Genomic DNA, 13,684 nt, shown 5'->3' with positions numbered 1-13,684 from the left:
CCCAACTTCCTCCACGGGACCGGAAGATGTAGAGGACCGCAGCAGGGCGGCACCGCCAACGTCCCCCACGCCCCGCGAACTGGACCGCCCAGGGCGCCACTGTGTCGCGCCCAAAGCGTAACCGGGGATTGGTCAGTCGCACAGAGGGCGGGCCTACCGAAGGGGCAGGGCACTGAGGGGAGCAGCTGGTTGCGGGAGAGCTGGAAGGGAGCTGCTTCCGAGTGTCTGAAGATACTGGGAGGTTTTGGTGGGCCGAGTAAACCCAAAGGACTCTATGGTTGAAGACCAGCGTGAAAAGGGAAATGAGAGCTGTTTGGTGCCAAGGAAGAAAGAGGAAATTGAGAAACCGGAGACGGATAAAGGCGACCCTGATAACAGGATTTAGGGAGGAATTAAAAGGTTGAGTGAGGTTGCTTATTTGATTATCACTTGGCCAAAGAATCCCTAAAGCCTCCGAAGGTGACGTGGGGAATGGAGGGTTTTCAGTTACAGAGCCCAGTCTGGCTGGAAATGGCTAACCCACGTGAGGCAGTGGAGCAGATTTTCTGGATATGTTCTAGAGTTAATAATATATTTTAATTTTATTGTATTTTTCTATTATTATTTATCCCGCTATAACCTCTGCCAACTCTACACCCCCCACAGTTGTTAATTTTTATGATTATATAAAAAACAATAAGGAAGATAGAATCAAGATACTCATCACAAGCAGGAAAGTTTTTGATGTTTTCTTAATTATATTTTATTGAACATGCTGTTACAGTTGTCCTGATTTTTCTCCTTTGCTCCACCCTACCCCACCCGGTACCCCCCACTCTCTCAGGTGGACCCCCCACCATTGTTCATGTCCATGGGTCATACATAAAAGTTCTTTGGTTACCATTTCTTACACTGTACTTTACATCCCCATGGCTATTCTGTGCCTACCTGTTTGTACGTCTTAATCCACTCACCTCTTCATTCCACCACACACCCATTCCACCTGGCAACTATCAAAACCCTCTCTATCCATGATTTTGTCTCTGTTTTTCTTGTTTGCTTAATTTGTTTTTTAGATTCAATTGCTGATATGTATTTATTGCCATTTTATTGTATATAGTTTTGATCTTTTTCTAAACTAAGTCCCTTTAACATTTCATGTAATAATCATTCGGTAATGATGAACTCCTTTAGTTTTTCCTTGTCTGGAAAGCTCTTTATCTGCTCTTTGATTCTAAATGATAGCTTTGCTGGGAAGAGCAATCTTGGGTGTAGGTCCCTGCTTCTCATGACTTGGAATATTTCTTTTTTAAAAAATATATTTTATTGATTATGCTATTACAGTGGTCCTATTTTTTCCTCCCCTTGATTCCTTTCCACCCTGCACCCCCCCCCCCACACGCACACACACCCCACCATCATTCCCCCACCTTAGGTCATGTCCATGGCTTGTACATTTAAGTTCTTTGGCTACTCTAGTTCCTAGTTCTACTATTCTTAACCTTCCCCTATTTTGTACCTTCCATTTATGCTTCTTATTCCCTGTACCTTTTCCCTTACTCTCCCCCCTGCTAACCCTACATGTGACCTCCATTTCTGTGATTCTGTTCCTATTTTAGTTTGCTTAGTTTGTTTTTGTTTTTAGATTCAGTTGGTGATAGTTGTGAGTTTGTTGTCATTTTACTGTTTGTATTTTTGATCATCTTTTTCTTAGATAAGTCCCTTTAACATTTCATATAATAAGGGCTTGGTGATGATGAATTCCTTTAACTTGACCTTATCTGGGAAGCACTTTATCTGCCCTTGCATTCTAAATGCTAGCTTTCCTGGATAGAATATTCTTGGATGTAGGTCCTTGCCTTTTATGACTTGGAATACTTCTTTCCAGCCCCTTCTTACCTGAAAGGTCTTTTTTTTTTTTTTTTTTTTTTTTTTTTTGAGAAATCAGCTGATAGTTTTATGGGCTCTCCTATGTAGGTAACTGTCTCCTTTTCTCTTGCTGCTTTTAAGATTCTCTCCTTACCTTTAATTTGGGGTAATGTAATTATGATGTGCCTTGGTGTGTTCCTCCTTGGGTTCAGCTTCTTTGGGACTCTCTGCGCTTCCTGGACTTCCTGGAAGTCTATTCCTTTGCCAGATTAGGAAAGTTCTTTTTCATTATGTATTCAAATATGTTTTCAATTTCTTGCTCTTCTTCTTCTCCTTCTGACACCCCTAGGATTCAAATATTGGAATGTTTAAAGTTGTCCTGGAGGTTCCTAAGCCTCTCTTCTTTGTTTTTTGAATTCTTGTTTCTTCATTCTGTTCTGGTTGGATGTTTATATCTTCCTTGTGCTCCAGATTGTTGATTTGAGTCCCAATTTCCATCACATCACTGTTGGTTCCCTATATGCTTTCTTTTATTTCACTTTGCATAGTCTTTAGTTCTTCCTCTATTTTGTGACCATATTCAACTATTTCTGTGAGCATCCTGATTACCAGTGTTTTGAACTCTGCATCTGATAGGTTGGCTATCTCTTCATCGCTTAGTTGTATTTTTTGTGGAGTTTTGATCTATTCTTTAATTTGGGCCATATTTCTTTGCCTGTTATGTTGTAATGTCGGGGGGCTTTAACGCAGCCCCCCCCCCCCCGTCCGCCACGGATGAAGAATAAGTCTACCAAGACATGATCTGCTTGGGGAGGAGAGGTGGCCAATCTCTCAAAGGAGAAGGGCCCAGAGCCTTTCCCTCCATGGGCTTTTATTAGGTTCATTTGCATAGGAATACAGATAAAACTCATCAATCATTGTTAGGCAGTAAGGGTTAAACAATACATGATTTACAGAGAACTTTGAGGGCTTATTCTGAGTTACAGCCAAGTAGTTAGAGGGCTATAAAACTAGGCGCCAGACTCATCTCAGGTCTGGACCCTTATCTTTTAAACTGAGGGTACAAATTAAGTAGGTTTCACAGGAATGTACGTATTTTTCTTAGGCCTGATTCCCCAGGGAATCCGCCCCTCCCAGCACAGGACTGCAGTGCCCTCTATTATTGCTTCAGGCTTAAGTCAGGCAAGGGAAGTAAGGCAGCCAAGAGATTAGGAGACTTCTTGCAGACAGAATGAGGACTCAGGCTATTTCAAAGCCGAGGGGCAAGGGTCCATCACCCCCTTTTTCCACAGACCCCCAAGTCCTTCCCTGCAAGCTTATTCCTGGTGACCAGAGCCTGTCTTAGGTTGTTCCTCCCTTGAGGATTCTTACCCGTCAATTGGCTAACTGGTCAAGCTCAGGGCCAAGCAGGGTGAAGTGGGCAGAGGTGGCACACCTGCCAGGGAGATAATCTTTGTCTCCTTAATGGCTTATGGTCCCAACTCTGACTCAGCCTTAACCATGGGGGGTTACAGCTTCTGAAACCAGGCAGGGCGGTTCACAACATTGTAAGAGATGGAGCCTTAGGTATTTGCCAGGGCAGGTCAACCCACGTGGCTGCATTGTGGGGGAGAGGCCCAAGAGGTAACAGTGCCGCTTGCTTGGCTCTCAGCTGACTTTCAGTCACTTTTCCCACTACGCACAAGCAAATTGGGCCCTTTTGATGCTGATTCCCAGGTGGGTGCATTTGTGTACATTCTAGAACCCTGTGGGTGTCTCCAGTGAGCTCTCTTGTGAGGCTGGGAGTTTCTCCTGTCGCCACAACTCCCACAGGTTTTTTCAGTCAGAGGCTTTATTTCCCCATGGTGGAACGCTGGGTTGTGCCATCTGTCTTGCTCCACTGTTGTTCCGACCCGTTTATCCGCATGCAAATGTGGGACCACCCACTCCAACAGTCACTGCCTTGCTGTGAGTCCTCTCTGCCCTGGCTGCCCGTCTCTGCCCCTCCTACCAGTCTGAATGAATGTTCCTTCTTTAATGCAGTTGTCGGATTTCATACAGTTCAATTTTCTGGCAGTTCTGGTTATTTTTTGTTTTTAAATTTGTGTTGTCCTTTTTTGGTTGTGTGAGGAGGCAAAGTGTATCTACCTACTCCTCCTCCTTGGCCAAAAGTCCTTTTTGAATATTTCTTCTCAATCCTTTTAACCTGAAAGTTTTACTTTGAGACATCAGCTGTTATGGAACTTCCCTGTAGGTAACTAACTTCTTTTCTGTTGCTGCTTTTAAGATTCTCAACATTTAACCTTTGGCATTTTAATTATGATGTATCTTGGTGTGGTCTTCTTTGGGTCCAACTTGTTTGGGACTCTCTGTACTTCCTAGACTTGTATGTCTATTTATGTCTGCACATTTGGAGATATCCCAGAGTCGTCTTATACTATCCTCATTTTTTTTTTTTAATTCTTCTTTCTTCTTTCTGATCTGGTTGAATGTTTATTTCTTCCTTATGTTCCAAGTCATTGATTTGAATCCTGGCTTCCTTTCCTTCACTGTTGATTCCTGGTAGATTTTTAAAAATTTAATTTAGTGTAAACTTCCTTTCTTCCTTTATGTCGTTGCCGTACTCAGTGAGTTCTTTGAGCATCCTGTTCACCAGTGTTTTGACTTGTGCATATGATAGGTTGGCTATCTCCGTTTTGTTTAGTTCTTTTTCTGGGGTTTTGTTCTGTTCTTTAATTTGGGCTATATTTATTTGTCTCCTCAGTTTAGCAGCTTCCCCTGTTTGTTTCTGTGTATTAAGGTAGAGCTACTTTGACTCCCAGTAAAAGTCACCTGTAAATTGTGTGGGGTGGAGCCTTAGGTAATCACCAAGGTGGAGCAACGTGCTTCACCACTTTATGGCTCTTTGTGGGGGAAGGGCTCGAAGTGGGGATTGTGCTCCTGCCTGGCTTCTTGGGGTTTGCCCAGCACTCGCCCCATTTCCATTCACTTCACCCACTCCCCATATGTGACTGGTGACTTTATGCTATTGAAGTACCCAATGAGTTCCTTGAGCATCCTAATAACCAGTGTTTTGAACTGTGGATCTGATAGATTACTTATCTCCAATTTCCATTTCACTTAGTTCTTTTCTGGAGTTCTCTTCTTTCATTTGGACCATTATCTTTATCTCCTCATTTTGGCAACTTTCCTGTGTTTGTTTGTATTATTAGGTAGAACTGCTTTGACTCTCTGTCTTAGTAGAGTGGCCTTTTGTAGAAAAGGCACCTGGAGCCCTGGCTGGTAGGTCAGTGGATTGAGCGCTGGCCTGGGGACCAAAGGGTTGCCGGTTTGATTCCCAGTCAGGGCAACTTGCCTGGGTTGCAGGCCAGGTCCCCAGTAGGGAGCACGAGAGAGGCAACCACACATTGATGTTTCTGTCCCTCTCTTTCTCCCTCCCTTCCCTTTTCTCTAAAAAAAAAAGCAAACTGGTGAATTGGAGAGGGTAGAGCTTAGGTGATTGCCAGGCAGGGTGGGGCAACCCGAGTCACCACTCTGTACCTTTGTGTGGGGTAGAACTCAGAGAGGGAACAATGCCACGTGGCCTCTGAGGTTTTGTATGAGAGGAAGCTGTCTCCTGGCATTTGCCCTAATACCAATCATTCAATTTCTCCTTATATGCCACCACTGGTGTCTTTTGAGCTGCTGCCCACTGTTGTCCTGGTGTTGAAGACCAGAGGGAGTAAGTCTGCATAAGTCCTAAGTCTGTTGTTGGCCCTTTAAGAAGAGACTCCTGAGAATCCTATAGTTTCTTTCACCACCCCACTGGTTTTTAGGGACTTATCTTCCTGGCACTGGAAACCTGAGCTGGGTGATGTAGAGCTGGGATCCCTCACTCCCAGAGTATCCTTCCTGATTTTGATCTACCACATATGGGTATGGGACAGCCCCTTCTGTGTCTCCACAGCTCTCAGCACCTGTCTGCATGTCCATACCTCTCTGCATGTCCACACCTCTCCATGCCTTTCTGTGTCTCTGCCCCTCCTACCCATCTGGATGAATGTGGCTTCTTTAATTCCTTGGTTGTTGGACTTCCATACAGCTCAATTTTCAGATATTTCTAGGTGATATTTTTTTTTGCAGTACAGTTGTAATTTTTGCTGCGGTTGTGCAAGGAGGTGAGCTGTGTTTACCTATGTCTCCATCTTGACTGGAAGTAGAAACTTGAATTTTAAAACATGGCCCAAGTAAGAGTTGTTAATGAAGACCAGATGTTCACATCTCAGAGGTACAGGGAAAGAAATGCAAACCCCTCCTAGAAGGACTTTGGTTTTATAAAGGCAATTGTTTATAAGCCTTTTAAGATGAATAGGAGAGGTTTAGGCAAGGTAAAAAGAATTGGTGGGCTTTGAATTGTTCCTGGAGCCACACCTCTGGACCTGTAAATACTTCATTGTAAAACAAGAAGTTATCTATAAAATACCAAGAATTGAGTTGCAACCTAAATGTTGGCAAAAGACTAGTAAATCCATTCATTTTTGGAATTTGTTTTATCTTGGCACATTTTTCCTTTTAGGTTCTGTAGTAGAGGAGGGATAATAAGGCAGCTGCTGTTGAGTGTAGTATAGCAAATACAGAGGGACCTAATTTAGAGGTAGTACACAGCTTAGGGTCATCTCTGAAAGCCATAAAGCTTTGGCTATACGAAACCTCCATCCATTTTCCTTGGGAACAGCAAAATAGGTCTAGTTGTAAGATAGTAATAAAATTAGCGGTGCCACTGATTGGCCAAAACTCTCTGTCACCCAATTTATATTGAGGCTAGGCTGTTTCAAAAGATTAGCCTCATTTTCTTGAGGGGCTCAGGGTCAAATTTCTCCCAGTTGGCAAATATGCATGATAAATAGGTATCTCAAGGCTCTGCATTACAGGCTGGGTGCCTTGCCACCCAGGAGGCACGGGGGTGTGGGGGAGTGCTTACCCCATGCTCTGAGTGCAGCCTTACCAATGGTCACAGTGGTGACTGCTAGGTTGTCCCTGAGGCTTTCATGGAAGTTATTAGAGTGGTCAAAATTTCATTTTTTTTTCATAAGATGGCTCTAGTAGCACTTAGTTGTCATTAACTTCATTCAAAACAATTTTTATTAGATTGTATTATGACTACTGTCATATCAGCATTTTTAAAAAACTTATCAAAATTGGTGAATTTTTTCATGTAGCCATTTTAATATTGAAGATGGAAGAAAATATGCAACATTTTTGGCATATTATACTTTATTACTTCAAGAAAGGTAAAAGTGCAACTGAAAGGCAAAAGAAGATTTGTGCCAAGTATGCAGAAGGTGCTGTAACTGATTGAATGTGTCAAAAGTGGTTTGTGAAGTTTCATGCTAGAGATCGCTTGCTGGACAATGCTGTATGGTTGGGTAGACCAATTGAAGTTGGTAGTGATCAAATTGAGACATTAATTGAGAACAATCAACCTTACACCACGTGGGAGATTGCTGACATTTTCAAAATATCCAAACCTATAAAGTTGGTGAAAATGAAAAATGTGCCTTTTATTTTACAGAAAAAAAGGAACAGACATTTTGGCCTACCCAATAATAATGAAGAAGATGTAGTTAGAGGAGTGTAGAAGGATTTTAGGGTGGTCCAATTATCCAGTTTCAAGGGTATTCGGGAGTATGCAGAAAAGGTGTTTTAAAAGACAGGGCACTTGGGAGGGCTCAGAGTAGATCCCTTGTGTCCTTCATACATTAGCTGTGCTTGCCAGACAGAGACAGCACCCCAGGCCCTGGAGTTAAATACTATTGACCTTCTCTAGAAAGATTATAAATTTGCAGGTGCCCAAAGATATGAGAGGATGCAGAAGTAATAAGAAAAATTTGCCCCTAGGAGTGCAGGAAAAGAGCTCCATTTTGGCTACCTTAAGTCAATATCACTTCTAGATAAATCTTCCCATTTCTGTAAATGCTTGCAAATAAAGGCTTTCTATCAATTGTATATCTGCAGGAGTATTAAAGTGGGCCTGAAAGTTTCTGGCTTTGAAGGCATAATTTCCCCACATTAATTTTAGAGAGAAAGAATGGGAGAAAAACATCAATATATGGTTGCCTTTCACGTGGCTCACACTAGGGGATCTGGCCCGCAACCCAGGCATATGCCTGACTGGGAATTGAACCAGCCACCCTTTGGTTCACGGCCTGCACTTAATCCACTGAACTATACCATCCTGGTTGAGTTTGGGGTTTTTTTTTTTTTGAAGTTGTTTTCTAGTTTCAGTCTCTTGTGGTTGGAGAAATGCCTTGATATGATTTCAATCTCCTTGAACTTTTTGAGGCTAGTTTTGTGTTCTATTATGTGGTCTATCTTTGAAAATATTCCATGTGCATTTGAAAAGAATGTGTACTTTGCTTCTTTGGCATCAAAGGGTCTACATATATCAGTGAAGTCCATTTGATCTAGGGCATTGTTCAGTGCCTCAATATCCTTATTGGTATTTTGTTTGGAAGACCTATCCATTTTTGACAGTGGGTGTTAAAATCCTCTAGTAAAAGTGTGTTGCTGTCTATATCTTTCTTGAAGTTCTCCAAGATTTTCCTTATATATTTGAGTGCTCCTATATCGGGTTGATATATGTTTATAATGTTTATATCTTCTTGATAGATTTGTCCCTTTAGTATTATGAAGTGCCCTTCAGTTTCTCTTTTTATGGTTTTTGTTTGGAAGTCTATTTTGTCTGATATAAGTATTGTTACTCCAGTGTTTATTTTCCCATTTGCTTGGAATATTTTTTTCCAACCCTTCACTTTCAGTCTGTGTACATCTTTTTTTCTGAGATGGGTCTCTTGTAGGCACCATATGTGTGGGTCATTTTTTCTTATCCATTCAGCTACTATATGTCTTTTGATTGGAGCATTTAACCCATTAACATTTAAGGTTATTATTGATAGGTATTTATTCATTTCCCCCTTTGTGCCTGTGTTCCTCTCTCCCTCACTCTTTTTCTTCCTCTTCTTAGAGCAGTCTCTTTAGTGTATCTTGCCATGCTGGTTTGGTGGAGGTGTATTCTTTCTGCCTTCTTTTGTCTGGAAAATTCCTTTTTTGGCCTTCCATTTTAATTGAGAGCCTTGCTGGGTAGAGTAGTCTTAGTTGAAGGTCTTTGCTTTTCATTACTTGGAATATTTTTTGCTATTCTCTCCTGGCCTGTAGTGTCTCTGTTGAGAACCCAGCTGCTAGTCTTATCGGAGCTCCCTGTATATTACTTCTTGTTTCTCCCTTGCTGCTTTTTTTTAAGATTCTCTCTTTGTCTTTAAAACTTGATATTTTAATTATGATGTGTCTTGGAGTAGGATTCTTTGGGTTCATGTTGATTGGGAGCCTTTGTGCTTCCTGCACTTGTGTGTTTTTTCTCCTCTCCAGGTTTAGAAAGTTTTCTGTCCTTATTTGTTCAAACAGTGATTCTATCCCTTGCTCCTTTTCTTCTCCTTCTAGTAGTCTTACGATTCAATATTGTTGCAATGCATGTTGTCTTGCAGTTCCCTTTAAGCTATCTTCATATTTTTTGAGTCTTTTTTCATGCAGCTGCTCTACTTGGGTGTCTCCTTGTACCTTGATTTGCAGCTGACTAATTTGGTTCTGTGCTTCATCCAGCCTGCTTCTAATTTCTTCTAGTGCATTTTTTATTTCAGAAATTGTATTCTTTATTTCTTCCTGGTGTTTGTTTATAGTTTCCATTTCCTTTTTCATACCGTTGTAGTTCTCGTTCAGTTTCTTGTAGTTTTCTGTGAGTTCCTTGAGCATCCTTATAATCATTCTTTTGAATTCTATATCTAATAGTTTGCTTACCTCCATTTCATTTAGCTCTTTTAGTGGGGTGTCTTCCATTCCTTTTCTTTGCAGGTTCTTTCTTTGTCTCTCCATTTTAGATGACTCTTTTTGTTTGTTTCTGTGCTTCCTGATGCTCTGCTTTGCTAGCTGTAGGGTGAACTTCTATGGTAGGAGTTCTGTGGGATTCGGTGGTGTGATCTCCTTGATCTCCTTGTGTGGATATTCTAGGGTTTCTCTTTCTTCTGTTTGTGTGGCCTCTCTTGTTGTACTTGTGTTTACCTGTTGGTGGTTCCTTTGTTGGTGGGTTCTCTCCTCCAGCAGGTTTACTGGTGTTCACATCTACCTTATCTTGTATGTGATCACAGGCAGGGTGAAGGCAAAATGGATTAAGACAGCACAAGAATATTGTATGGGATTTTAAGTACCAAAAAGTAGAGAACAGATAGGATTTCATTTGGAGAAGTACAGCAATAACCATGATATTTCACCCAAGTAGCCACTTTTTATAAAAGGTTAAAAAAGAGATAAGACTCTTATTAGAGGGGAGAAGGAATGCAAGCTGAATCCAGAAAACAGAGCACTTGTGTGAGGTTAGATGTCAAACTATAGTGAGAGTAAGGATAGAAAGTAGGCATAGTGTCCAAGAGAATAGAATTAACCACAATAGCAATAAAGCTCAGGAATACAGTGAAATTGGCCAAAACCAGGGAAGGGTGCTGTGTAGTATTTACAACAATATGGAACAACAGTAATATGATATATGATCATATCACATATACAACAATCATATATGATCTGAGTAAAAAGAATAGAAAATAAAAGACCAAGGGTAGTGTGTTATTGGAATAAGAGTGAAATGAAAGAAGAAAAATTAAAATGTAAGATGAAAGAGAGCCCTGGCTAGTGTGGCTCAGTGGATTGAGCACCAGTCTGCAAACCAAAGTGTCACCAGTTGGATTCCCAGTCAGGGCACATGTCTGGGTTGCGGGCCAGGTCCCCAGTGGGGGTGCATGGGAGGCAGCCTTGTGATCCCTCTCTCTCTCTGTCTGTGGTCCTTTCATAGCTCCAGGTCTTATTATCTCATAGTTGGCAGGAAAAAAAAAAGCCGCCTGATGACTTAAACCCTCTAAGGGAGTTCTGCTGGTCTTCATGTATGATGCAGGCAGAGGAAGCATCCTCTGCTTCACTTCACTTTTTCCTTTCCTATGGTTTTATGAAGATGGGGACTAAGTCTAGGCTGCAGTATTGACAGGTGACCAGACTCCAGCCCAGGTCCTCCATGCGCTGCCTGGCCCCCACTGTCCAGTGCCAGGCCAGCACCTTTAATCTACTAGTTGTGCCTCCCATAAGGTGCACTAATTAGGAGCAACTTGCACCCCACCTCCTTCTTTGCTGGCCTGGATTGCTATGCATTCTCAAAATCCCTTCAGGGCAGTTTAGTCCCCCTGTTAAGTGAGCCCCTGCTACCCCACTTTGATCAGTTCATGTGGTGCCCTGATTTGGAGCAAATTGTGCCCCTTCTTGCTCTTCACTGACCCAGCCACTGTGCAAGAGTTCCTTAGACAGTGCTCAGAGCCTTTGTTTGAGTAAATTCCTCTTTGTGCCAGCCATTCTTAAACACTTGGCTTCTCACACAGCCCAACTCTCTAACCTGTCCAGAGACTATCCAGGTCAGGGTCCATCACAGCCCAATTATTCTTCCATCTCCAAGTTTAACTGGCTCCCCAATTTCTCTGGTAATGTCCTAGCCGGTGACCATAGTCCCTGTGGGGGAACACTGCCTCTGTGTGTCTCCCACTTCATCTTTTTTCCCTCCAGTGACTTCAAGCATCCAGGTCTCTCCTGGTGTGGGGCTACCTTCACTGCTCTGGTAGGGGAGGGAGCTTTGGAGTTATAATAGCTGAGTTGGCTCTCCTCTAAAGCTCCTGCAGCAGTCACTGACCCCAGCACCAGGTGTCAGGCCATGGACTCCAGCAGCCTTGGTGTCTGCACAGGTCCCAGGGACCTTACCGTCTCAATGCAATCTCCTTACCATCTGTTTTTCCATGTCCTCTACAACTTTGGCTTCCAAACTTCATATACGCTGGAATTCCATTGGCTGTTCACTCCATTCAGAAGATTGGCTAGGTGTCCAAGTTGGGTGCACAAGCAAGTGGGTTCAGCTCCCACCTATCTCGTTGCCATCTTCTGTATCCTGTAATTTTCTTTTCTTGTTGTGTTTTTACCTGGTTCTGGTATTAGGATGATGCTGGCCTCATAAAAAGAGTTTGGGAGTCTTCCTTCTTCCTGAATTTTTTGGAATAGTCTGAGAAGGAAAGGGGTTAGTTCTTCTTTGGATGTTTGGTGAAATTCACCTGTAAAGCCATTTGGTCCAGGGCCTTGTGTGCCAGGAGTTTTTGATTACTGCTTCAATTTTACTAGTTGTTATCAGTCTAATCAGGTCTTCTACTTCTTTCTATTTTGGAAGATTGTATGTTTCTAGAAATGTATTCATTTCACCCAGGTTATCCAACTTTCTGGCATATAGTTTTTCACACTAACGTCTTACAATCTTTTGTATTTCTCTGGTATCTGTTGTTACTTCTCCTCTTTCATATATGATTTTATTTATTTGGGTTCTTTCTCTTTTTTCCTTGATGAGTCTGGTTAAGGGTTTGCCAATTTTGTTTATCTTTTCAAAGAATCAGCTCCTGCATTCATTCATCCTTTGCATTGTTTTTTGGGTTTTTTTGTTTGTTTGTTTGTTTAAGTCTCTGCCATTTAGTTCTGCTCTGATCGTGTTTGTTTCCTTTTTTGTAACTTACTCTGGGCTTCATCTGTTCTTCTTTTTCTTGTTCTCTTAGGTTTAGGGTTAGGTTGTTTATTAGAGATTTTTCTATCTTCTATAGGAAGGCCTGTAATGCTATGAACTTCCCTGTCAAGACTGCACTTGCTGTGTCCCATATGTTTTGGTATGTTGTGTGTTCACTTTCATTTGTTTCCAGATACTTTTTGATTTCTTCCTTGATCTCATTGTCAACCCATTCATCATTGTATTTTTTTACATTTTTAAAATTTTATGTATTTTTTAGAGAAAGGGTTAGGGAGGGAGAAAAGGAGGGAGAGAAAAATTAGTGAGATAAATGTCAATTGGTTGCCTCTCACATGCCTCCCTGGGGACCTGGCCCACAACTCAGCCATGTGCCCTGACCGGGAATCAAACCAGAAGGCTTTCAGTTCACAGGCCAGCACTCAATCCACTGAGCCACATCAGCCAGGGCCCATTCATTATTTAATAACATGTTATTCAGCCTCCATGTATTTGCATGCTTTTGAGTTTTTTTCTTGAGGTTGATTTCTCCTTTGAAGCTTTTCTTATCCAAAAAGATGCTTTGATATGATTTCAAGTTTTTTGAATTTTTTAAGGCTTGTTTTTTGTTTTCCATGTGGTCTATCTTTGAAAATGATCCATGTACATTTGAGAAGATTGTATATTTTGCTTTTTTGGGGTAAAATGTTCTGTAAATATCAATTAATTCCTTTTTATCTAAATAGTCATTAAATGCCACAAATCCTTGTTGATATTTTGTTTGAATGACCTATCCATTGTTGACAGTGGAATGTTAAAATCCCCTACAATGACTGTGTTGTTGTCAATATCTTTCTTGAAGTTATTCTGTCCATGTCTTTTTAAATTCCTCCAAGATTTTCTTTATATATTTAGGTGCTCCTATATTGGGTGCATATACTTTTGCAAGGGTTCTATCCTCTTGTTGGACTACTCCTCTAAGTAGTATGTAGTAAACTTGTTTGTCTGTTATTATGGCCTTAAGTTTTGAAGTTTATTTCACATGAACTAAGTATTGCTACCCTAGCTTTTTTTTTTTTTTTTCCATGTCTATTTGCTTGGAATATTTTTTACCATCCCTTCACTTTCAACCCGTGTAAATCTTTTGTTCTGTGGTGGGTTTTTTGTAGATAGCATATTTGTGGGTTATGTTTTGTTATCCTTCATCTACCCTATGTCTTTTGATTAGAATATTTAACCTATTACATTTAAGGTTAT

Source organism: Desmodus rotundus, chromosome 4 (genome assembly GCF_022682495.2).
Source record: "Desmodus rotundus isolate HL8 chromosome 4, HLdesRot8A.1, whole genome shotgun sequence".
NCBI lineage: Eukaryota > Metazoa > Chordata > Mammalia > Chiroptera > Phyllostomidae > Desmodus > Desmodus rotundus.
Note: the sequence above shows the minus strand (reverse complement) of the source record.